Source organism: Ctenopharyngodon idella, chromosome 9, assembly GCF_019924925.1.
Source record: "Ctenopharyngodon idella isolate HZGC_01 chromosome 9, HZGC01, whole genome shotgun sequence".
Taxonomy (NCBI): Eukaryota; Metazoa; Chordata; class Actinopteri; order Cypriniformes; family Xenocyprididae; genus Ctenopharyngodon; species Ctenopharyngodon idella.
In genome coordinates this window covers 3757150-3782897 of record NC_067228.1, presented here as the reverse complement: position 1 = coordinate 3782897, position 25748 = coordinate 3757150, and the positions used below count along the sequence as shown (strand labels likewise).

Below are 25748 nucleotides of genomic sequence, written 5' to 3'. Positions count from 1 at the left end.
TGTTTCCTGCACTATTTTTTTTGCTGAATCATTGTGTTGTTTTAGCTAGTGTAGTCTGATTCATAAACACATTAGTCTTATGAACCGACTCTTTTTAATGACTAGGCCAAAAAACAAAAACAAAAAAAAAAACCTCACCGCAGAATTCTGTCTACGCTTTGAGATTGTCTCCTCACATCATAAAAACATGGTGAACCTGCCTGTGGGAACTGAAAGAGCTCACAGTTTTCCTGAAGAAATGCTCGTTTGCAGACTTTTCCACCCTAATTTTTTCTTTACTCTGAAAGTAAATCCATCTAATTGCATCAGAGCCAGCCTCAAAAATGCATTTTGTGGTTCTGCTGACATTTAAGAAGTTATAAATGTATGACTTTTTAATTAAGTCTTGGAATCTGATGTGATCCCTGATGTGGCAGTTTATTATTGTTATTAATAAATAATAACTAATTTTGTATTATTTAAAAAAATATGTAGTTTAATAATATTTTATATTGATTAATTGATATTATAAATATAATTATTTTTATTAATTATTCTTTAATAATTATAAAAATTATTGTTTATAATATTATATAATAATACTGTATTATTATGATCTGTATTATTCTTATTTTTAATATTATTCATCTCATTACTCTTTAATAATAATAAAATAATAATCTGACAGTCTGATGTGTCCCGATGAGGTAGTTTATTATTATTATTATTATTTATTATTATTGTTATAAATAATAACTAATTTTGTATATATTTTAAAAATTATTTTAATAATATTTTATATTGATTAATTAATATTATAAATATAATTATTTTATTAATTATTCTTTAATAATTATAAAATTATATATACTTGTTTATAATATTAATTAAAATTAATTATACAATAATGCTGTATTATTATGATCTGTATTATTCTTATTTGTTAATATTTTTTATCTCATTGCTCTTTAATAATAAAAAATAATAAAATTATAGTCTGACAGTCTGATGTGTCACAATGTGGCAATGTATTATTGTTATTAATAATAACTAATTTTGTATTGTTTTTAATAATATTTTATATTGATTAATTATTATAAAGAAAATTATTTTTTTAATTATTCTTTAATAATTAATAATTAATAATTGTTTATAATATCAATTAATATTAATTATAAAATAATACTGTATTATTTGTATTTTTATTATTATTTATCTCATTACTCTTTAATAATAAAACAATCTGATGTGTCCCAATGTAGCAATTTATGATCAGCATCATCATTATTTATTTATTATTATTATTTTTATTAGGAACATAAATTAGAGTTATGGATTGTTTTTAATGCACATTATGGAAAATGGATGTAACTAAGAAAGGTGGCTCTAAGCAATTTCTCCTTTAATTATACTTGGGGTTCATAATTAGGTCAAACTTCAAAGACTAAGTATTACACTTCACCAGCTACCTGTTGAAGAGAGGACTGCCGTTTCTTGTATGAGTGATTTGATTTACCTTTTAAATGATACAACCCTAGCAACCCCTTGGCAACACCCTTGCATCATGGCAGTGAATTTGCATGGGACAACACCAGAAAATGTCATAATCCAGTTTAAACCTGCTCCCACATTACACACATTTTTTTTAATATGATAAGACGTATTGTTTTCCAGCACATAAAACTATGGAAAAGACGACAATTCCCCCTCCTCCTCATTTTTCAGTGTAACATGAGAGGTATAAATGTCCATCTGCCACATTACTTAGACATCAGAGTCATTCAGGGACTGGATTTCAGGCCGCTGAGCTTGCCAGCTCATAATGGCTTCTATCAAGTGTGTCGATCTTGTTTTAAAAATCACTGAGTTTTATTCCCGGGGTCAGGTACTCGTATCAAATCTCATTAGAAGATTGCTGTCATATAGATTTTTAATGTACAATCTTCTTTTGATTTCCTCCTTATTTAATTCTGATGTAGGTGTCCAACAGCGATCAAATCTAAAAGGCATTTTTTATCATGCATATTGTTTCCATGCAGTTTTATAATGCCATAGAGTGCACATTAAATCAAAATTGTGGCTTTTTTTTTTTTATTGGATGGGAGGCGTGCTACAAATGATGTTTGATGTAACAAAAAATAACCCTGCAGACCTGGCAACCCTGGCTTGAACTATGGGTGATTCATAGGGTCAAGCAGAGCCTGCTTTAACGCTGCTATTTTTATCTGTTAATGCGTTATTGTCACTATAACTAAATTCAACAAAAGAGAGATTTTCTTCACACACAGTACTGTATGAGTTGCAGTCTGACATGTTTTTCTGCACCCTTTTGATTGACAAGATATAATCGGCCCTGATCATCGGCTGTTTTTAAACAATCGGCCGATAGTGATAATAATAGCTTTTATCAGCCAATACTGATTGTTGGATGATACATCAGTGCATCTCTATTAAGAATGTATGTCATTGAATCATTCTTTTAAGAGATTCCTTCAAAAACCCTAAATCATCCAGTAATGAAACAAGTGAAGTATTTATGAGTGAGTCATTGAATCATTCATTCATTCAAACTGATTTTTTAAAAATAATGCATTCAAAGCAATTAAACATTTTAAATAGACTGCAGCAATTAACATTTTGTCAGAACCTCTCGTAAATTACATAGTCTGTTCAAAATCGTGGGAGAATCATATGGAAGCTTGGATAGTCAGAATTGCGTGATATAAAGTCAGAATTGCGAGATATAAAGTCAGAATTGCGTGATATAAAGTCAGAATTGCGAGTTATAAAGTCAGAATTGCGTGATATAAAGTCAGAATTGTGAGTTATAAAGTCAGAATTGCGTGATATAAAGTCAGAATTGCGAGATATAAAGTCAGAATTGTGAGTTATAAAGTCAGAATTGCGTGATATAAAGTCAGAATTGCGTGATATAAAGTCAGAATTGCGTGATATAAAGTCAGAGTTGTGAGTTATAAAGTCAGAATTGCGTGATGTAAAGTCAGAATTGCGAGTTACGAAGTTAGAATTGCGTGATATAGTCAGAATTGCGAGTTATAAAGACAATCTGACTAAATATAAAACTTCTTTCTCAGAATTGCGAGATACAAACTCATAATTGCGTTTTACAGTCAGAATTGCGAGATGTAAACTCGAAATTCGGACTATTTTCCTCAGAATTTTGAGTTTATATCTCACAATTCTGACTTTATAACATGCAATTGCGAGAAAAAAAGTCAGAATTGTCAGAACAATTTTTATTTTGTTATTTCATCTCTATTTGAAACAAAAAATATTGTGCTTCTCAATTTATCAAGAATCGTGCAGCTCTACAAAATAATAATAAATAAAAACACCCAGAGATGACGCAGACAGAACCGTGAATGCGTTACCATCTCTGACCTTGCATTTGCAAACCCAAGCGGTGATGAAGTCTAGAATTTGGCCACCCGGTGACTTTTGGACGCTACTGTGTGTAAGATTGGCTAAGAGGGAAAACACTGACTGGTGTATCTCTGGCAAGTGTGTCTCTGCAGACAATGTCCCTTTGTCTCAGAAGAAAGGATTCAGTGTAATAGTTTTAATTATGACTCCAGGGGAAATACTTCCCTCTTTTTACTTTTATGTAAATGTTGGCTCTTCTGCTAATAAGGAGCTCTCTTATACTCCTGTATATTCCTGCATATCTCAGCATACAACAAGGTTAGTGGATTTGAATTTCACGGACCTTTAAGTAGCAGAGCATTTAATTCCAGTCTACTTATCTTGTAAGAGGTACAAAATATCCCTGCGAGCCTGTGATCGGAACCATTTCCCTTCTGCTTTGCTTATCTAAATACTTGGGAGATGTTTTGACCAGTCTCTGTAGAGAAGGAGATGTTTTGGCCTTGACTTTTCTGTATCTCGATTCTGTGGTGGGAATGTCGAGGTCGGGACATATGTGAACCCAGAAAGATGCGTGGGTGAAATGGTAGAGTGAGAGTTCATCAGGCAGTACATTGACCCTTTGCATGACCTTTAGAGCATGGGGTCATTTGCGGGTCGCATATGGATCACCCATTGAGTTCTGAATCCCAAATTGAGCACTATGTCTGCATTGTAACACGTCTCCCCCTTGCGCTCGTCATGGGAGAGCTGCTTCAATGGTGACCATAAATGCTGTACGTTTCCGTTAAACACTATTACCTTTCGTTTCAGCCTACGTCTCATTGGCTTCCTTTCGTTTCGGCCTACGTCTCATTGGCTTCCTGGTGAGATGTCGTTTTGAACGTTTCCATTTGTTTCTCAGATAGCGTTGTTGAGCGGCTTGTATGAGGTGGTCTAGTAGTTTATCGCAAAAGTGGTTCGTAATGATCCTTAGATCAGTTAGACCACAACTGACTTTACTTTGGACATGAAATGGTGACCTGACACAGTACTTTAAAGAGTCATGAAACCTCGTTTCAGCACCAGCCAGTTCTCACCACAGTTTTGAAAAATGCTACAAAAGTGGGCATGGTAAGCTTTATTTTATTTTATTTTATTTTAGATTTTATTTAGTTGTTTATTTTGCTATATAATTTTACATTATATTTTAGATTTTATTTAGTTTTTTATTTTGCTATATTTTAGCAATTATTTATTTTATTCATTTTTTAAATATTTTCTTAGTATTATATAATTATACATTTTTATCTTTTTAAATTTTTTATTATGTATCTATTTTTATTTTTGAACATATTATTTTTCATGTGTCATGCTGGAAGGCAGGAAGGCAGATACAGACGAAGAGAATAAGTCCAAAAAAAGGCGGTAACCGGACAAGGAACTGAACACAAACAGGAACTTTATATATACAAAGGAAGATTAACTAATGACGTGCAGCTGTGAGGATAATTAGTGTCCATAGTAACAAATGAATGTGTGCAGGTGAGGAGCAGGAGGGATGCTGGGAAATGGAGTGCTAGTGCTGGTGACTGTGACAGCATGATTATTTGCTTAGATGCATTATTATTTGCATTACGATTATTTATTTTGTTATATAATATATATATATATATATATATATATATATACACAATTTATTTTATTTTTATATAAATTTTTTTACTTATTTCATTACTATGCATTATTATATGCATTAAGTTGACTTGTTTTAGCTAACACCATTAGCTGATTTTGTTGAATTGGTTAGCAGTTATTTTAAAACATATTGAATAAAATTTATAGCAAAAAATATTATATAAAAATACATTATATGATATATTATTTATAAATAACAGCCATTCCTTATCTTATGGTAGCATTACTGTGAAACAATACTCAAATTTCTACCAAACTAACCTATCAAATTGACATTTCTATCAGGTTCAACTAGTACAATATCCACCCCTTTTTCCGGTGTAAACGGACTAATTATAATGTGAGAGACTTCGTTTAAATGGTGTAGACGTGGTGACAGTCTGTGTACAAGCATAGTTCAGGGAAAACATTTGTTTTAAAATAATAGGGCATGCAAAGAGGATGTGATTCACACAGAGTCGCTGTGTTATTTTCTTCCCTCTCCTTCCCCCAATCTCATCTCTCTTCCTCTATCTTCCCATCCCACAATGCTTTGGAAGTAATGGCCTTTCCAGACCTTCTCTAAACAGCTTGTGTTTACGGTGAGCGACCTTCTCTTACCATATTACCAGCTGTGGCCCTGAATCTGTATTTTGTTTGTCCGTAGGGAATATACTCCTCTGCCCATCAAACAACCCTTTTCTATCAAAGCCACTTGCTTTGAAGCACATCCCAGCCACTTGATGTCCAATGTAAAATTTGGGTCTTGAAACAAAATTTGCTCTCCATTTAATCTCATTGCTATTTAGAAGAAACAATTGAGACCTCACTGGTGGGTTGTCTTTCCAATGGGTGTTTATTCAGCATGGAGCCTTCATTTCCAACACTCTTAAAAAATGGTTCTAAACAGTACCAAATTAGGATTTTTTGATTCTAAATAGAACCCTTTCTATAAGTTTCCATAAAGAACCTTGCTTTGAAAGTGCTATACAGAATCTTATAATAGTATATATACACCGATCAGGCATAACATTATGACCACCTTCCTAATATTGTGTTGGTCCCCGTTTTGCTGCCAAAACAGCCCTGACCTGTCGAGGCATGGACTCCTCTAGACCCCTGAAGGTGTGCTGTGGTATCTGGCACCAAGATGTTAGCAGCAGATCCTTTTAAGTCCTGTAAGTTGTGAGGTGGGGCCTCCATGGATTGGACTTGTTTGTTCAGCACATCCCACAGATGCTGGATTGGATTGAGATCTGGGGAATTTGGAGGCCAAGTCAACACCTCAAACTCGTTGTTGTGCTCCTCAAACCATTCCTGAACCATTTTTGCTTTGTGGCAGGGCACATTATCCTGCTGAAAGAGGCCACAGCCACCAGGGAATATCGTTTCCATGAAAGGGTGTACATGGTCTGCAACAATGCTTAGGTAGGTGGTACGTGTCAAAGTAACATCCACATGGATGGCAGGACCCAAGGTTTCCCAGCAGAACATTGCCCAAAGCATCACACTGCCTCTGCCGGCTTGCCTTCTTCCCATAGTGCATCCTGGTGCCATGTGTTCCCCAGGTAAGCGATGCACACGCACCCGGCCATCCATGTGATGTAAAAGAAAACATGATTTATCAGACCAGGCCACCTTCTTCCATTGCTCCGTGGTCCAGTTCTGATGCTCACGTGCCCACTGTTGCCGCTTTCAGCGGTGGACAGGGGTCAGCATGGGCACCCTGACTCGTCTGCGGCTATGCAGCCCCATACGCAACAAACTGTGATGCACTGTGTATTCTGACACCTTTCCATCAGAACCAGCATTAACTTCTTGAGCAATTTGAGCTACAGTAGCTCGTCTGTCTGTCGTCGCTCCCCACGTGCATCAATGAGCCTTGGCCGCCCATGACCCTGTCGCCGGTTCACCACTGTTCCTACCTTGGACCACTTTTGATAGAACTGACCACTGCAGACCGGGAACACCCCACAAGAGCTGCAGTTTTGGAGATGCTCTGACCCAGTCGTCTAGCCATCACAATTTGGCACTTGTCAAACCCGCTCAAACCCTTACGCTTGCCCATTTTTTCTGCTTCTAACACTTGCTACCTAATATATCCCACCCACTAACAGGTGCCGTGATGAAGAGATAATCAGTGTTATTCACTTCACCTGTCACTGCTCATAATGTTATGCCTGATTAGTGTATAGTATTAGTATTTACACTACTGGGCAAACAAAATGGGCCAAGCCAACAATATTTAGTGGTCTTTTAATGGTCTTAACCATTTTAATCACAAATCAGGAAATTAGTAAGAATTCATTGTGATTCATCACTCCACGGGCAACTTCCCATATTCCGCCAAAAACTTTGTCTCTGAGAGAGAAATGGCTTTTTAAGTAGTGCATTTGCTTAAATTTTGCTAATTTCCTTACCAATAAGACAATTATAAAAGCTTAGTGTTTAGCCATTTTGGGCTTGGCCCATTTTTTTGCCCAGGAGTGTTTATATACATATTTTTTATAATAGTATTAAAAATACATTACCATGAAAAGTCAAACTATTCAAATTATGAATTGGTTATAGACAGAAAGTGTGGGCAAAGAGCGCTGCCTTTATAATTAATGAAGCTGATATCACTTTAGTTCAGCTGTAATGCAAGTAAGTGAGTGAAAACTCCCTTTATAATCAAAAAACCTGTCTATACTACAAATTGAATCTCTTACTTACCTTGTGTTTATACTTTGTTGGTTATAACTAAATGATTTGCGAGCCTGCTGAGCTTATGCTGAACAAACTATGGCGTATAGAGCTGATTCTGACCTTTGATTGGCCTTTGCGTTCACATGCTCAACAAACATTTTAGTGATTGGCTACACTGCTCAACGCTGCAAAAACATGTTGTAAATAGAAACCTTTGACGCTCATCACAGAGTGCTCACACAAATATGCACTGGAGCATTTGAAAGCAGCTGCTTATCAGCAGGTATTGACTTGGTATTGAAATACCGTTACTTTTCACAACACTACTACCACTTAAAAACAATTTGAGAGTTAACATTTATAGACATTTTAATAAGGATATGAACTACCTGTTGAGAGTAGTTGTGTGTAGTTGGATGGTTGAGCTCCAAAAAATCAATAATGAGGATTGTGCTTTGAGGATTTTTTCATAGTTTCAGATTTAAAAAACAATTAGGCGGGAATAAAGAACTCTAAGCTCTAACACAAAGAACTATTTTACACTAAAACAGTTCTTCAGGACGATATGGTTCTAAATAGAACTGTTATTATGTGTAAAGAATCTTTAAAGAACCATTAAAGTGTAGCCCACATAATGCTTTCATTCATGGTCATCACACCTTTTCAGCAGATCTGCAGAGAGAAGCTGTCAGCAGTGAGCATTTTTAGCATTCCCACTGTTTTTATAAGGGCAAAGGAAAACTGGCACGACCGACATCTCGCTCCAATAAGGTCTGGGGTGCTGGAAAGCCATGAAAAAAGAGAAAGAAAACCTCTTTCGTGGTCGGGCCCCGCTGATCTCCCTCATTGTGATTGTGAGGAAATTGCAGAATCACGGTAAACTGTGATCTGAAGGTCAGTCGCTCTTCCTGTCTTTCTAATGTGTTGCTTCAATGGAGCGTGCTGAATAAAACTTTCCACTCGCCAAACAATGATTTTGACTTCAGAAAGCTCTGTAAACTAAGACAGGATGGAGTTCTTTTCGGCAGACTCAGGATTATGGATCAGGTTTGAGCATGTATATACTGCGTGACTGAGGCAGTAATCTCTTAAAGCATATGATTGGAATTTTTGGGGCCTCACCCTTTGTCCACTTTCCATAACTGATTAATTCAGGCAGTAGGACACTTTTAACCTTTCTGACTTTCTGAAGTTCCTCTGTGCTAATGAAAACTGAACTTTTCATATGAAGAACAGTGCAAGATTTAAATTTCTTCTTAGTCCTTTAAATGCTCAGACGTGTGTCTGAGTCACTGTGGCACAGATTTATGTGCTAGACAACTCTATACAGTCCCTTCAGTTTTTCATGATCATCAAATACAATGCAAAATCAACAAATTGTGTTTTTTTGCAATCCTGCATAATTTGCTATTTTTCTGCAAAATAATCGCAAAAATGAAAATGTCTCACAAAAAAATAAATTATCTAATTTATTTATCACTGATTTAATTAAAGCTGTAATGCATTATTTTCATGAGGATGCCGCTATAGACTATAAATACAATATATCTAAAATTTTATATTGCTTAGCCCTGAAACTTGCTCTATGGTAAAGCACTAAGGCATTGTAGACATAACAGTATGACTTTCTATAAAGCTGCTTTGAAACTAATTGTAATGTGAAAAGTGCCTTACAAATAAATTTGTCTTGACTTGAAAACAGTAAATGAATATCCACTCATTAAATACTCACCCTTATGTTGTTCCAAATCCGTATGACTTTCTTTCCTCCATGGATTTTTTTAGGAATCTCAACATTTTTTATTTATTTATTTTTGCCTATATTGCAAGTCTTCAAAAGTCAAATGCTAGCTTTTCATAAGAAACAGACTGAAGGTTTAAAGGGAATGTTCACCTAAATATGACATTTCTGTCATCATTGACTCAACCTCATGATGTTTTTTCTTCTTTTCTATTGTATTTTTTTCATACTATAAAAGGCAATGGGGTCAAGTGTTCTTCAAAATATCTTCTGTTGTGTTGCACAGAAGAAAGAAGGTTTCATACAGGTTATGAACAATATGAAGGTGAGATATCTTAATTTTTGGATGAACTATCCATTTAAGTCTTTATTCACTAATTCACTGAGCCCTTACATCACTACCAATCACTTAAAGATCTCTAAAAAGCATCATTTATAGTGCTGTCAATCGATTAACAAAAAAATAACTAATTAATCACACATTTTTTTCCATAAACGCAACTAACATTAACGTTTTTAATATATTTTTATATTGTAATAGTTTCACATTTAATCTCCAAATTAATGCAGAAACAACATAAAGACAATATATGTTAAATATTTGATCTAACAGGTAGGAAATATACAGAAACTGAATAAAGTTATCAAACACTTCACAGACTTCACTGCAGAAATTGTAAATGAAATATAGATTAATCCTTATTAAAGCTACAAAAAGTATTCAGTCAAGAGCAATGAGTGATTTTCTCTTTGTCTTTTGTTCTTTGATTAACATCAAAGGGTTAGTTCACCCAAAAATGAAAATTCTGTCATTAATTACTCACCCTCATGTTGTTCCACACCTGTAAGACCTTCGTTCATCTTCAGAACACAAATGAAGATCTTTTTGATAAAATTTGATGGTGAGGCCTCCATTGCCAGCAATAACACTCCCTTTTTCAAGGCCCAGAAAGCTACTAAAAACATATTTAAAACAGTTCATGTGACTACAGTGGTTCAACTTTAATATTATAAAGCGACGAGAATACTTTTTGTGCGCCAGAAATAACAAACTAGTGACTTTATTCCACAATATCTAGTGATGGACGATTTCAAAACACTGCTTCATGAAGCTTCGAAGCTTTACAAATCATTTGTTTCGAATCAGTGGTTCAGAGTGCCAAAATCCCATTATTTCAGTAAACGAGGCTTCGTTATATCATAAGTGTTTTGAAACTTCAATAGTTCACGTGACTTTGGCAGTTTGATATGCGCTCCAACCACTGATTCGAAACAAATGATTCGTTAAGCTTCGAAGGTTCATGAAGCAGTGTTTTGAAATCGCCCATCACTATATTGTTGAATAAAGTCACTATTTTGTTATTTTTGGCGCACAAAAAGTATTCTAGTCACTTTATAATATTAAGGTTGAAACGCTGTAGTCAAATGAACTGTTTTAAATATGTTTTTAGTACCTTTCTGGGCATTGAAAAAGGGAGTGTTATTGCTGGTGATGTAGGCCTCACTGAGGCAGTGGATTTAATCAAAAATATCTTAATTTGTGTTCCGAAGATGAACAAAGGTCTTACAGGTGTGGAACGACATGAGGGTGAGTAATTAATGACATAATTTTCATTTTTGGGTGAACTAACCCTTTATTAACAGACATCACAGCAGCAGGTTTATTAGGCTGCTGTCACTTTAAGATCTGACGCACATGATGCAGATCTAACACACATTCGTTGTCCTCACAACTCTATTATAAAGTCATTTAAGACTTTATTTCACTAATTTAAGACTGTGCTTACGAGGATACTCGACAAAGAGGGTGTGTTTTTGTCCATTCAAGCGTGAAGGAGAACTGAATGTGGCTGCGCCAGTACAGATTTAAGTAAATTTTTGCATCTTATTATGCTTGAATGGTTTAAAAGCACTTGAATGAATGATAGGGATATAATGTAACACTAAAGGATGATGGGGAAAAAGTGGATGCTGTGTTAATTGCATTAAATATTTTTAATGTGTTAACGCGTTAATTTTGACAACACTTATAATTTAATTACATTTAACATTAACATAAATTACAATGTTAAATGTAATCTTTAGTAAATCTCAAAATAAATACAAATTTTTCATACTGTTCATTATAATGTTGTGATACCTCAGGCCCTTTCTAACAGAAAATCAGGCCCTTTCTAACAGAACATGCAACACAACTTCTGGTCCAGGCCCTGGTCATTTCTAGGCTTGATTACTGCAATGCTCTTCTGGCTGGACTGCCATCATGCACAATCAGGCCTCTACAAATGATTCAGAACGCTGCAGCACGTCTCGTCTTCAACGAGCCCAAAAGAGCCCATGTCACGCCTCTCTTCATCTCTCTTCACTGGCTACCAATTGCTGCTCGCATCAAATTCAAGGCGTTGACGCTTGCTTACAGATCTGCCACAGGCTCTGCACCCTCCTACTTCCACTCACTCTTACGAGTCTACACTCCTACCAGAAGCCTACGCTCATTAAAGGAGCGAAGGCTTGTGGTACCATCACAGAGAGGCACGAAATCACTCTCCAGGACATTCTCGTTCACTGTTCCTTGCTGGTGGAACGATCTTCCTGCCTTTATCCGGAATGCAGAATCCCTGGCAATATTCAAAAGACAGCTGAAAACTCATCTCTTTCGTGAGCACTTAACCTCATCTTAATAATAATAAAAAAAAAAATTATACCTATCCTTTCACCTCCTCTAATCCCTCTCTATTGTAGCTTATGATACTCTGAGCATTACCTAAGACTTGTATTGTGAGCACCTTTTGTGTCTATTTGCCTCGTCATGACGACTCGCTTGTTGTATTCCTCACTTGTAAGTCGCTTTGGATAAAAGCGTCTGCCAAATGAGTAAATGTAAATGTAAAATACCTAAATTCAGTTGCAGCATTGAAAACAATTGATGTAGTTTTTACTGTTTTTTTTTTTTTTTTTTTTTTTTTCACAAAATAGTAAAGTATTTTAATATTTCAGCATGGAAATAATTATAGACTTATCAGTATCTGCCAGGAGTTTAATATTGGTAATTAAAAGTGGTAAAATATTGATAATATTAAATATTTTAATATACCTACTGTATGGAGTCAATGACAAAACACGAACACGAATGAGATTTCAGAACTTCATGGCGAGATTTTCAGTGAATAAAGACCTACAGTAAATTTGAAGTGTTTTTCTGTTAACTTTGGCTCAGTTGTGTGAGTTTTGGGATGACCAGTGACAAATCTGTTTGGCTGATCAATGACAGACAGAGGGAGTGTACAGGAAACCTGTTTAAACATATTTTTTTTATTTGATCATAATTCTGTTTAGTGATGCTAGTGGTGCAGAAATGACACACTTCACCTTTAAACTCTGAGATTAGTGACTCCCCTTTATGTTTTGGTTGGTTGCAACAGCTTTTCTCCATCACATAACCACAATTGTGCTCGTGAAAGCCCATTTGGAGCCGAGAACTGACAGCTGGGTCAACGTGAAATTGTTTGGAATATCATGCCAGTTTATCTCATTAAGTCAAATCTGGAGATTTAGCGAAACAATCTGCTTCTTCCTACGCAACAGTCTGGTTTGGCGTCACTGCAGGCTTCTGTTTGTGAACGAGTCTCATGATAAAGAGCTGAATCTGGTAGACAGATGACCACATGAATCACAGCTGTGTGTTGGGGGAAGATGATTCGGTTCTCATTATTACGCCATTTGTGAGTCTGTCAGGAGTGACTCTCTTCATCTGGACGCTTCATGAACTCCCTGCACCTGATGAAATGCACATTCATTGGCTGAGTTTTCCATCCGAAATTCCCACACTTGCTACACTCACATTTGAGAAACAAGGGGCCATGAACACATTACAAGAATCTTTCATAAGCATGTTTGTGATGTCATGACAAGAATTGGAATGATTCAGAAAAGTCTAATAAAAGGCTTTTTTCATAGGTCTTCATTGCATCAGAATTCCCAGAAAAGGTCACGTGTTTTCTCCGCAGTACAAGCAAGCAACCAATGCTTAATCAATCATTTCCATTCGGCCACCGATTGAATCAGCTGTTTTCGGCTCGCCGCCCAGAGCGTGTCGAGGCTGATGTGGTGTCTTGAGGGATCACATAATTAGGTCCATCTCTCAAAGAAAAGCCCAGATAATAACAAGATCACAGGCGATGGAAAAGAGCAGTGTTGTTTTTCTGCTAGCAGGTTTAATTGAACCTCTGGGCCCTGACATGCCTGAGCAAGAATGTGAGCAAATACTTCTGTATTATGCTGCTGCTCTTTTTGTAGTTGCACAAGTGATCTCTGAGTTGGTTAAACAGATGAAGGGTGCGTTGCATTAGACTTTATATATGAAATGACTTCAGATCCTGCAGTGATAATGGGCGACAGTATATGAAGTCATACTCTAGGACTAATATTTTTACAAATAAGACATTTAAATTGATAGAATTAATGGTCGACTGACATATTTTTGCTTAATTAATAGCTGATGCTGTTAATGATATCGGATATCTGGAGAGCAGAGTCATTGATATGTGTATATATATATATATATATATCTGTGTGTGTGTGTGCGTGTGTGTGTATCTAGATAGATAATTAAACTGCACGTGATTTGGCAAAGGCTGTGCATCATACTATTGCTGTAGCTGAATAAACAGAAGATTGAAACGCTTCGATTGATTAAATGACTAATAAACACACGACTATGACAATATATGGTTTATCATGATAATAAATATATCTGTACTTCAGTGCTCATCGACATAGCCTTTATTTATAGAAGCTTTTTTCCGCCATGAAATAAAAAATAAAAAAGGTAATTGCGACTTTTTATCTCACAATTGCACAATTCTGATTTTTTTTCTCAGAATTGTGAGAAATAAACTCACAGTTGCGAGTTATAAAGTCAGAATTGCATGATAAAACTTGCAATTGCGAGAAAAAAAGTCAGAAATGCAAATTTATATCTCGCAATTCTGACTTTTTTCTCAGATTTGTGAGATATAAACTCGCAATTGCATGTTATAATGTCCAATTATGATGGAAAAAAGATGCTTATAACTCGCAATTGTGAGGAAAAAAGTCAGAATTGTGAGATAAAATGTCGCAATTACCTTATATTATTCTTTATTTTTTTACTTAGTGGCGGAAACAAGCTTCTATATTAATCACTGTATAAAATACTTGAAATAATATTTTGTGTGCCTTATTCTGTGTAAGAAGCCACATCATCTCACAGAAGAATGTTTTCATACACTCAACTCATGTTGTGAAGTGAATTTGGAGTAAAATCATGTTATTAAATGTCTGTTGTTGGACAAGATGTTCATAAATGCTTCTCATATTTGGAAAGATGTTTGATGCATGTTGCTTTTTCAAATGCACATTATAAGCGACTCAAACTCGCAGTGCTTTCAGATGGAGCAACATTTACTACTGATCACAGAGCCGTGTTTCACTGACAAGCTGAACATAAAAAATAATAAAAGCCTTTGCGATTTCATAATTGCACGAAGCCAAATTGGTTTAAGCACGTTTTCATGTTAAATTGTGATTTATCGTGCAGCTCTAATGGATGGATGGATGGATAGATAGGCAGGTCAAACTTGAAATTTGGTACGCAGTGAGACTTTTAACAGACGCCTGCTTGCTTTCCCACTCTTGTATGTTTGCATGCGTCGAAAAAGCTTTAGCAGTTCATTTGACGGATAGGAATGAGTAAGGTCCATTTTGAGGGTGTGGAAAAAGCCGGATCATGCTGAAATTATATAAAAATGTAGGAAACTGGGACCCGCCTTTTAATGAATGCTTACATATGCAGCAAACATTCTTCGTAACTTTTTTTCTCACGACTCTTTAAAAAGAAAAGTGCTTTTTACCTCTCCGTCCTTGCAGCGTACTGTTTCCATTGACATAAATGTACTCTAGTGTGCATGCTTGCACCGTGGTTTGATAACAGCAAAGCAAACATAGCTGAAAGCGATAAAACTTGATTGCATTAGCTTAACAGCATTGACGAATGTCATTCTGTTACCCACCAGCCCTTGAGTTCACAGAGTGGAGACACAAAGCTGATTACACGTCTGTGGCCATGATCAGCTGCTCGGCTTCACTTTAACACACACACGCTTTCATAGCCGGGGTTTCTCTGACAGGCCTATGGGGAGTCTGATGTCATAAAGGGGCGTGGCCTTAAGGTAGGCCTGCCACTTTTGGGCAGAAACTCTCTCTAGTTGTGTCTTACTCGTTCTCGGACTGGCTGTGTGGATCAATGGGATATGTGAGGTGACTAAAAAGAGGAATTTCACGCCGCAGTGCAGGAGGTAAGAAACAATGGTGTCAAAATCTAGGTTTAATGAATGAATGTCCTTGTCTTGTACCTGTAGGGCAGGTAACGCTAATGCAGAGCATTTTTGTTGCTCTTGTTCATGCACGTTCATGTCACTCAGCTCATAATGTGTTAGTTTATTCTATCCTGTTTACACTAAGTTGTGAAACCAGTCACACGACTGTACGTTATGTGTTTTATTTTACATGGAAAGTAAGTAACTGGACTTGTATATAGTTAAGTGTTTTTGGGTTGCAAAGTTTGTCTGAAGTTTATAGAGAGAAGCCCTAAAGTTAAACTACATTGTTCCTAAAATATCCCGGATGGAGTCCGCTGTGCAGCAGGAAGGTGTCTTTTGGATATTGTTCAGATCTTACAACACCATCCCACCTTTCCCCAAAGGGCCAATACTGGCAGCAGCCTGTTACAATGCCCAAGTAGGACGCAAGGAAACCCCCGCTTGTTTGTCCCAGATTTACTCGGCAAGCATGCACGCTTTTGAAACATTCTCCCAACAATCTCAGTCAACAGTTAGCTTGATCCTTCGGATAATGAAATTCCACAAAGCGCTGCATCTGTCGCTCTCGCACGGCAGCTGCAGTAATGCAGAATGCGTGGAATCCGAGCAGCCTGCGTGAACTTCTTCTACATGTTGTTGTTTCCCAGTATAATACTTGTATTAAGGATTTCAGGTGACCCCAGACAGCCGCACTCTCCCTGAGCACTTTAATAATGCAAGTGGTCTTTGCTGAGTAAGTATTGTAAACATTAATTAGGCTACTGTAGCTGGCGCACAGCCGCCCACAGGACCACACAGCCTTTAATAAAGTTGTTGGAAATGGGCGGCAGACACTTAATGCCTGGTTAGCTGATAATATTAACAAAAGACTCATTGCGTCTGTATTTTAGTTCTGAAAGGTAGGAAGTCATAAACCTGTGAAAGTAAAATAGTTTTTGTGTTCTCTTTCTCTCTCACACTTACCTTGATGAGTAGTTCAGAGTGATTAAAGGACTACTGTAAAGGTGATTAATGCTTATTTCAGGTTTGAATGGGTGTTAATGACATTTCTATTTAAAGGATTAGTTCACTTCAGAATTATAATTTTCCTGATAATTTACTCACCCCCATGTCATCCAAGATGTTTATGTCTTTCTTTCTTCAGTTGAAAAGAAATTAAGGTTTTTGAGGAAAACATTCCAGGATTTTTCTCCATATAGTGGACTTCACTGGGGTTCAACGGGTTGAAGGTCCAAATTGCAGTTTCAATGCAAAGAGCTCTACACGAGCCCAGACGAGGAATAAGGGTCTTATCTAGAGAAACGATTGGTCATTTTCTAAAAAAATTAAAATTATACACTTTTTAACCACATATGCTCATCTTGCACTGCTCTGCGATGCGCCACGCATTACGTAATCATGTTGGAAAGGTCACGCGTGACATAGGAGGAAGTACCGATCCAGTGTCTACAAAGTGAACGTGCAAAGACTAAGTCAAACGCCCTTTACAAAAAAAAAAAGGTAAAACAACGATGTTGGACAATTTTAAAGTTGGAGGAGAAAATGAGATGGAGTTTTTCACCCTACTGTGGTCCTTCCACCTACGTCACGCGTGACCTTTCCAACATGATTACGTAATGCGTGGGTCATTTTTTCAGTAAATGACCGGTCGATTGGCTAGATAAGACCCTTATTCCTTGTCTGGGATCATGTAGAGCCCTTTGAAGCTGCATTGAAACTGCAATTTGGACCTTCAACCCGTTGAACTCTGTTGAAGTCCACTATATGGAGAAAAATCCTGAAATGTTTTCCTCAAAAACCTTCATTTCTTTTCGACTGAAGAAAGAAAAACACAAACATCTTGGATGACATGGGGGGTGAGTAAATTATCAGGAAATTTTAATTCTGAAGTGAACTAGGGGTTGGGTTATTTTTTTCATTTATTAATTAGGCTGTATTTATTTAATCAAAATAACAGTGAAATCAGTAATATTGTGAAATATTATTACAATTTTAAATAACTGTTTTCTATGTGAATATATTTTAAAATTAAATTTATTCCTGTGATGCAAAGCTGAAATTTCAGCACCATTACTCCAATCTTCAGTGTCACATGATCCTTCAGAAATCACACAAACTTTATTTATTTATTTTTAATATTGTATTACGATATTTAAATGAATTATATTACAATTTTCTGCCTTTTAATTGAGTTCAGTGGTGTTTATTTAGATAAATTTAAAGGGGACCTATTATGCCCCGTTTTACAAGATGTAAAATAAGTCTCAGATGTTCTCAGAGTGTGTATGTAAAGTTTTAGCTCAAAATACCGCACAGATCATTTTTTACAGCATGTTAAAATTGCCACTTTTTGGGGGTGAACAATAATGTGCCATTTTAGTGTGTGCCCTTTAAATGCAAATGAGCTGCTGCATGGAGATAGAACAGGTATAGTTTAGTTTAATTACGGTTATAACTTATATTGTCTTCTTGTTTTTATCCACTATATTAGTACAAGCCTGTTGTACCGAACCCATTTTGACTTTACCGATGAGTTTTATGACGTTTACTGTACTTCACACAAAATAGGAAGCGTCCATTTTCACTCTCGAAAATCTCTGTAAGAGCTTAATAAAACAGTGCAAGTGTGCATTAAAATATTATCCATAAACTCTCTCTCTCTCCCTTGCATTATCATCAACATACACAGCGAATTACACAGAAACACTCGTTACAACTAACAGTAAACAAATATATAAAGACCTTATGCCTTTTCGAGTGGTGCTTAATAAATTGGTAAACTTTATATCCGTAAATCAACTCCGATGAACTGTAATAAAGTGCTCTCACCTTCATTACTGCCGTATCCAGTATCACTCTGGAGGCTGTAAGCTGGATCACGAACAGTTTACTGATCTATCCTTGAGTAACAAATTTTTAGCACAACTTCTGTTTTGTATTGTCCCTTTGTTTTGACATTCGTTCACAAAGCAGTCCGGTGTGAAATGATTCGTGCAGATTATAAACAAATTTGAGTTGAGTTGAGTCGAATTAGAGTTGAGGGAGCATTTTCTTCGAAAACAAAATTGTTCCACCTCGTCTTCAGAGGCTCAGATTTTGGGAGTAAATGTAGAGAGCTATGTGGATTAATCCATCCAGCTACAGAAAACCTAAAACGCTTGGGAGACGTTCTTGTCGGTGTAGCAATGGCGGACTATGTAAACTCGCTGTGAACTCACTCAGGGCGGTTCTATGTTAAAATGGCAGTGTCTGTCAACATTTGTGAGCAGGGCCTGTGACGTCACAATGCCAGGAACCTGCAAACGGCTTGTTCTGAGACACTGCTTATGATTTATGGGGATTAAAAAAAAGGAGTGGTTGGGTTTTTATCACTATAGGGTGGTTGTGTACACACACTGCCAACACACATTTATATCCAAACACCATGCAAAAGTGAGTTTTGCATAATAGGTCCCCTTAAAACCAATGACACTGTTAAAAGTCATACACACAAGTTTCTGTATTTAGGAAACTTGATAGCTTTCTTGCCCATTAAGTTCTTTAAAGGGGACCTATTATGCAAAATTCACTTTTATATGGTGTTTTAACATAAATGTGTGTACACAACCACCCTATAATGGTAAAAATCCACCCACTTCTTTTTTTTATTTCCCATGAATCATAAACAGTGTCTCAAAATGAGTCGTTTGCAATATCTACACATTATGACATCACTATATAACAGGCCCCACCCACGACTGGTGATGGAATCTGCCCTATAGTGTGTAACAGCTGTGTTCTGGAAGTAAAAACTTATATGATTAATCAACATTTGTAAATGAGTAGTTTTATTTCTCCATCGTTTTTAATTCGATTATGCTGTTCGCAATGCTTCTCACATTTTTTACAGCATCAAACGCAGCACTCAAATTAGTTTAATTTTTAAGAAATGCATCTCAACATTTTGCATTTTCCATTGCCTGCATCTTACATTTTTAGATGCAAAGACGTGCTGTGTGTAAATATCACGCTGATTAAGTTACTGTGACGTTACACAACCGTAAAACTGCACTTACAGGTTCTTAAGTGATGAATGTGAGCAGCTCTGCTGCTATAATGACCTGTTTAGCATTGTATTATGAAGAATGAGAAATATAGCATATAAAAGTAAATCATATTTTGAACTGATCAGATTTTAAAAAAAAAATGCCAAGACATATTTTGTCAGCATTTTTAATTGCATATACTTTCATATAGACACAGTATTGCAGTGGTGTTGCTGAGACTGGGATGTATTTGGTCTTATATTTGTCAACGCATTTTGTGTATTAAAAGCTAAAACTAGCTATTTTTTACACAAATCCTGAGTTTGATCCATTTATCCTGATGGAAAGAAGACCAAATCTTAAATAATATATTGTAAACAGTTTTTGTTTTTCCAGCACCACAGTACTTTTTGGATATTTTTAGCTCAATTTTAATGAAGTACTAATATGAAACAGCTCTTTTCTAGAATGCCAGAAGAAAATAGATGTGTAGTTGCTAAACGTTCATTGGTAAACAGCATTTTAATCTATATATTGTCATACATATAATTTAAAAAGCATCCCAGGATGCACCTCATGAAGTTAGTAGATGTACAAGCAGAACTGGAATCTAGACAAGAAAAATCTCAAATATAAGAGAGTTTTCATAATCTCCATACTTCAATTTGGGGAAAAATGTTCACATTATGAGCCAGATCAGTAGGGGGGATGAGGTCTGTGCTGGTATTTCAAATATTCCAGTAATGAGCCTCAAGACCTGAGTTTACTGATGTCTTTGATCTGAGATAGCCTAAATGTGTTGTTGTGCATGTTGAGTCGTTACTGTGATAATGCAGATTACCCAGCATCAGGATCTTCGCGTCCTGTAGGGTGAACGCACGGCTGCTTGCTTTAAAGTTTTGCCTCACCCTTGTTTTGAGAAAATAGCTGCACATGTTTTTCAGATTTTTTTCCCCCACAACAGGTGTTTTGAATATAACAGAGTTGAGGTGTGATCTGCAGTGACCGAATGACTCTTGAGTTTATACATTGAGACATTGTGGGTTCGGCTTATTAATGAATTACATTAAGTGTTCAGACATTAGTCATGTTGCTTCACTCTGCTGGTCATCAAGTCATTTTTTAATGACATCATGATGTTAACCCGACTTAATTGAATACAGTTGCTTTCTCCAGCAGTTTATAAGGCTGTGTTCACACAAAAAATTGTCATGGTTTCCACAAAAATATTAAGCAGCACAACTGTTTTCAACATTGATGTTTCTTGAGCAGCAAATCAGCATATTAGAATGATTTCTGAAGGATCATGTGACACTGAAGACTTGAGCAATGATGCTGAAAATTCAGCTTTGCATCACAGGAATATATTACAAGTAGAAAACTAATGAAGATTGTTTCCTCCATAAATTAAAAATAAAAAGGGTAATTGCGACTCTTTATCTCACAATTCTGACTTTTTTTCTCGCAGTTGCAAGTTTATATCTCACAGTTCTGACATTTTTCTCAGAATTGTGAGTTATAAAGTCAGAATTGCGAGTTATAAAACAGAATTGCGAGATATAAAGTCAGAATTGCGAGTTATAAAGTCAGAATTGCGAGTTATAAAGTCAGAATTGCGAGATATAAACTCAGAATTGTGAGTTATAAAGTCAAAATTGCAAGCTATAAAGTCAGAATTGCATAATTTAAAGTCAGAATTGCGAGATATAAAGTCAGAATTGCGAGTTATAAAGTCAGAATTGCGAGATATAAAGTCAGAATTGCGAGTTATAAAGTCAGAATTGCGAGATATAAAGTCAGAATTGCGAGTTATAAAGTCAGAATTGCGAGTTATAAAGTCAGAATTGTGAGATATAAAGTCAAAATTGCGAGTTATAAAGTCAGAATTGCGAGTTATAAAGTCAGAATTGCGAGATATAAATTCAGAATAGCGTGATTTAAAGTCAGAATTGCGAGTTATAAAGTCAGAATTGCGAGTTATAAAGTCAGAATTGCGAGTTATAAAGTCAGAATTGCGTGATTTATAGTCAGAATTGCGTGATATAAAGTCAGAATTGCATGATATAAAGTCAGAATAGCGTGATTTAAAGTCAGAATTGCAAGCTATATGGTCAGAATTGCATAATTTAAAGTCAGAATTGCGAGATATAAAGTCAGAATTGCGAGTTATAAACTCAGAATTGCGAGATATAAAGTCAGAATTGCGAGATATAAAGTCAGAATTGCGAGTTATAAACTCAGAATTGCGAGATATAAAGTCAGAATTGCGAGATATAAAGTCAGAATTGCGAGTTATAAACTCAGAATTGCGAGATATAAGGTCAGAATTGCGAGATATACAGTCAGAATTGCGAGTTATAAACTCAGAATTGCAAGATATAAGGTCAGAATTGCGAGATATAAGGTCAGAATTGCGAGTTATAAACTCAGAATTGCGAGATATAAGGTCAGAATTGTGAGATATACAGTCAGAATTGCCAGTTATAAACTCAGAATTGCGAGATATAAGGTCAGAATTGCGAGATATAAAGTCAGAATTGCAAGATATAAAGTCAGAATTGCAAGTTATAAACTCAGAATTGCGAGATATAAACTCAGAATTGCAAGTTATAAACTCAGAATTGCGAGATATAAACTCAGAATTGCGAGATATAAAGTCAGAATTGCGAGATATAAACTCAGAATTGCGAGATATAAACTCAGAATTGCGAGTTATAAACTCAGAATTGCGAGATATACAGTCAGAATTGCGAGATATAAAGTCAGAATTGCGAGATATAAAGTTAGAATTGCGAGATATAAAGTCAGAATTGCGAGTTATAAACTCAGAATTGCGAGATATAAGGTTAGAATTGCGAGATATAAAGTCAGAATTGCAAGTTATAAACTCAGAATTGCGAGATATAAACTCAGAATTGCAAGTTATAAACTCAGAATTGCGAGATATAAACTCAGAATTGCGAGTTATAAACTCAGAATTGCGAGATATAAACTCAGAATTGCGAGATATAAACTCAGAATTGCGAGATATAAACTCAGAATTGCGAGTTATAAACTCAGAATTGCGAGATATACAGTCAGAATTGCGAGATATAAAGTCAGAATTGCGAGATATAAAGTTAGAATTGCGAGATATAAAGTCAGAATTGCGAGTTATAAACTCAGAATTGCGAGATATAAAGTCAGAATTGCGAGTTATAAACTCAGAATTGCGAGATATAAACTCAGAATTGCGAGTTATAAACTCAGAATTGCGAGATATAAAGTCAGAATTGCGAGATATAAAGTCAGAATTGCGAGATATAAAGTCAGAATTGCGAGATATAAAGTCAGAATTGCGAGATATAAACTCAGAATTGCGAGATATAAACTCAGAATTGCAAGTTATTAAGTCAGAATTGCAAGTTATAAACTCAGAATTGTGAGATATAAAGTCAGAATTGTGAGATATAAACTCAGAATTGCAAGTTATAAACTCAGAATTGCAAGTTATAAAGTCAGAATTGTAAGATATAATGTCAGAATTGATTAATCATTAATTAATCTTACCGATCCTGAACTTTTGAATGGTATTCTTTTGAGTTGTATTCTACTACATAACAAAAAAAACAACAACTTAAAATCCAATTTGCTTGTTGAAAATCAGCTTGTAATTGGATTTTAAAGCACATACAAATGTGGTTTGCATCAAGTTTGCAAAAAAAAAAATCAGATGTCATGTGATGTTTTTCTGTTCAAATTACAAAAAAGCCGATTTTTAAGTTGGTTACACAAAAAGATTTGTCTTTTTTGCTGCTGCATGTGTGAGCAAAGCGTTCATGTATTTGTGTGAGAGCTCTAGTTTATTGGGGATATGTTGTCGTGTTTAATGATAGCTATCTGTGCTGATGATGAATGACTTTAGATCTCAAGCGATGTGTCACAGGAAAAGGCCTCCCTCCAGTCAAGCTCTGACACGCCAGTGTGTCATTCACTGTTGTGAGAGTCAAAAAGTCTCCAGATCAACTCACTGTGATCAGCTTCTTAATCATATCCAGGCCCAGACATCTATCATTTGCTAATGCTTATAGATTCACAGCTCTGCTTAAGTCCATTTCACAGATTTTTTCCCCCCCAAAACAGCATCAAAAGCAGTCAGTCAACAGTTCAGCTTTTGTCTTTGCAGCCCAGTCGCATGTTTACATGTCAACAAAACAAGTCAAACAATGCTTGCTGTCAGATGCTTCCATGAACTCTTTGTCATTCAAATTTAGCTGACAGCAAAGCTGCTGCCATGTGTGTCCCTTTCATCTCACTAATGTACAGTTTAAGTTCCTTTGACTGGAATAAATGCATCACATATCTGGAATATTCCGATTTGGGAACATATTTAGAAAGGTAAGATGAGCACCGGTTCTCAACAGGTTTTGGTTCAGGACTCAGACTTTACATTTAACATAAAGTATACAAAAGTAATATTAAATGTTACCATACACTGCAGAGTCACAACAACAAGTGTTTAGCATTTAAATCTCAAAAAAAAAAAAGAAAAGATTTTCAGTAGTTTTATGCTCTCTGTAACTAGTAATTCACTGTAACCATGTTTATCCTCACCCATAATTAGTATTGTCTGAGCTGAATTTACTTTCACATTGTGTAGTTTTGTTCAAGTGACAGATGAATTTGTGCCAAAGTACTGTAGAGTGTAGACATGTTTTCTCGATCAATTTTAAAGGGATAGTTCAACCAAAAATGAAAATTTGATGTTTATCTGCTTACCCCCAGGGCCTCCAAGATGTAGGTGACTTTGTTTCTTCAGTAGAACACAAATGATGATTTTTAACTCCAACCGTTGCGGTCTGTCAGTCGTATAATGCATGTCAATGGGAACTCCATCTATAAGAGTCAAAAAAACACACACAGACAAATCCAAATTAAACCATGCAGTCAAGATTTGCTATATATAGTATTGGTTTATGTACAGGTGAAGTTGGATGTACTATATCTAGCTTTAAATATATCACTCACTGGGTGATAATGTTTAACTGGGAGACTATGCATTGCAGTATTCAGGAATCACAGAGAGGTTTGATAAAGCTGTTATGGTTAAAGAGATAGACAATTGAGAAACCTTGAAATGTCAGTGTTGTGCATGCAGCGTCTCGGTCGATGTTTGTGCAGGTGTCTGCATGTGAGTTTACTGACTGATTTGACCCTTCAAAGCTCGTGGCTCTACTTGCTGTTTGAAATAGTTTGAAATGATCCCATTAAAAGTAATTTGATATTCATAATATTACTCTCAGTTCACTGCTAATAAGTCCTTTCTGGTCGAAACAGATACGTATGGGAAGAAGAGAGAAAACTACCATTTTGGATGATTCGTTTTTGTCTTAATGCATTCTGTTATTACCTTTTCTATGAACGCTAATGCTGTGTTTTGTTATTTTGGTGTTTTCATCATCAAATTCAATGAAAACTGATCATTCTGACTCTGAATTCTGATTGGATGAGCCATGGCACCTTTAAAGAAAGAAAACCTTTTGTGGCATTTGTGCAAATAAATCTTCTAATATATGTTGATGAGCACTTTGGTAGACACTAATGGGACATTTGCTATTTGAAACGTCTGTTTTGAATGTGTCTGCTTACCATGTCAGATACCCTCGTGTTTACTTTGGCCTGCCCTACCCACTCAAACATAACACGCTATGCTAATGCACACATTTCAGGGGCTTTCCCAACTTCCTGCGTAATGTTTACGGTCTGTTCCTCAGGCCTGGACTATTCCTGACCATCCACAGGGAATCTTGTAAGTCAAATAAAAATCAGGTAATTGATATGAAATATTGTCTGCTGCTGAGAGACATTTGTGAACTGTGTTAGTGTTTCAGCAGATGGTTGCTTGGGATTTATTGTGTTTCTGATGCCCAGCATTAT

General features: G+C 35.9%; 1 protein-coding gene across 5 annotated transcripts in view; it reads left to right on the top strand.

The window, feature by feature from the left end:
• cobll1b (cordon-bleu WH2 repeat protein-like 1b) overlaps positions 1-25748 on the top strand; it is a 74721-nt gene that overhangs the window by 13615 nt on the left and 35358 nt on the right. Inside the window, exon 1 of one of the 5 annotated variants that reach the window (XM_051905153.1) lies at positions 15634-15783. The exons of the other annotated variants lie outside the window; for them this stretch is intronic. The gene's annotated coding sequence lies outside the window, so the exon portion shown is untranslated. Of the gene's footprint in view, positions 1-15633; positions 15784-25748 lie in introns of those variants that run through there. 5 annotated transcript variants of the gene reach the window in all.